This window comes from Lithobates pipiens, unplaced genomic scaffold (genome assembly GCF_037356315.1).
Source record: "Lithobates pipiens isolate NorthernLeopardFrog02 unplaced genomic scaffold, aLitPip1_a1.2 Scaffold_146, whole genome shotgun sequence".
NCBI lineage: Eukaryota > Metazoa > Chordata > Amphibia > Anura > Ranidae > Lithobates > Lithobates pipiens.
Genome location: NW_027507735.1, coordinates 243,509 through 245,397, shown reverse-complemented (window position 1 = coordinate 245,397; position 1,889 = coordinate 243,509). Strand labels below are relative to the sequence as shown.

The window sequence follows — 1,889 nt, the reverse complement described above, 5'->3', positions numbered from 1 at the left end:
ACTGTGCTAACACACAGCTCCACCCATCATCTCCACCCTCCTCCCCCCTCCACTGTGCTAACACACAGCTCCACCCATCATCCCCACCCTCCTCCCCCTCCACTGTGCTAACACACAGCTCCACCCATCATCTCCACCCTCCTCCCCCTCCACTGTGCTAACACACAGCTCCACCCATCATCCCCACCCTCCTCCCCCTCCACTGTGCTAACACACAGCTCCGCCCATCATCCCTACCCCGCCCCTCCTCCACTGTGCTAACACACAGCTCCACCCATCATCCCCACCCTCCTCCCCCTCCACTGTGCTAACACACAGCTCCACCCATCATCTCCACCCTCCTCCCCCCTCCACTGTGCTAACACACAGCTCCACCCATCATCTCTACCCCGCCCCCCATATTCTGGTCTAGCACACAGCTCCACCCATCATCTCTACCCCGCCCCCCATATTCTGGTCTAGCACACATCGCCACCTTGCTTTCCCATTCTTCCTCACAAATTATCTTACAATGTATAATTTTCTGCCTCTTCCCAGGTGGATACCAGCAACTAGGAGCCGGACAGAACGCCTGGACATATGGTACCAGAAGATTATAGAAATATAAATCAATATTGCCACAGTATATAAACCTCCATACCACCCAGTATATATATATATATATCTCCATTCCACCTCCAGATGTCACATGGAAACACATGTTGTATTATTATCAGGGGGACCATCATTTGGGGGGGACCATGAATGTATATTTTGTATCATTCAGAGGAGTCCAAAATTAAATAAAATATTACAAATAGTCCTCTTGGACCTCTGTGACCAACATCGTAGCCACGCGTGTTCTTCCACATCCAGTCACTGAGCTCCTCCTAATATCTTCATATCTCTATATACACCAACCTCCATATATACTGAACATCCCAGATACAATGTATCCATGTCCCTCAGAGGAGGGGAACTGACTGTATACTCTTTCTTTGTATTCCAGGCCCCGAGGAATCTGCGTACGTACAGAACGGATATTATGGAAACGGCTATAGAGGTGAGAATGGTGGAAGAAGTCCTCCTGATTGGCTCATGAGATACCATGTCACCCGTAGTCTTTTCATGACTTTATAATATTTGCCGACATTGAGAACACAGCGGGCCCCATCCTAATATGACTAGACACCTCCCACTTCCTAGTTGGCCACACACATTTTCATGCCCCTTTTAGTGGGTAAACCCCCCACCCTCTGGTCCTCAGCACCTATTCAGGTCCTGATGGCAATCCGGGATCCTCTCCGGTATGCCTGGTGCTTGTAGGATAATTGAATGATTCCCAACACCAGACAGAGAGATCAGGAATTGAACTGTCTCCTATTTAACAAGTCACTAAAGTGGGCAGGGCTCAGGAAAATGGGGTTCAGTTGGGGTCCAATGGACCCAAAAATATTGGTTGCATTATTGGCAGGGCCCAGAGGTCAGGAGTTTACAGAGCAGGGGGCGGATTGGTGGGGATTGGTCTCTGGGGGCGGTACACATTGGGTTGATGTAATATGTGTGTTTCTGCCCACAGGCTGCGCAGGGAAATGCTGAACCAACCAGTGACTGTGGCCCCAGCTCGGAACATCGCTAGGGAATGCCGGGGCCCTGTATATAAAGATGTGGGAAAGTCACCAATAAAATACATGAAAAGTTCAGATGTCTCTTTGTTCTCTATAGTGTGTGTGTGTGTGTGTGTGTGTGTGTGTGTGTGTGTGTGTGTGTGTGTGTGTGTGTGTCTCTTATGGAACCCATTGAAACTGTCTGTGTGCTGACCACTGTGCCATCCAAACTCTGGAAGCCCCGCCCATGAGGGAACTCCTTTTGTAGCTGTTATTGAAGTCACCTGAGTATCTGTGACACCT

General features: G+C 49.4%; 1 long non-coding RNA gene across 1 annotated transcript; it reads left to right on the top strand.

Moving 5' to 3' along the window:
- The first annotated feature begins 445 nt into the window (after positions 1-445).
- Positions 446-1,680, top strand: LOC143981396 (uncharacterized). The gene is made up of 3 exons (XR_013274308.1): positions 446-582; positions 989-1,042; positions 1,559-1,680. It is a non-coding gene; the product is annotated as an uncharacterized LOC143981396 (long non-coding RNA).
- Positions 1,681-1,889: the final 209 nt, after the last annotated feature.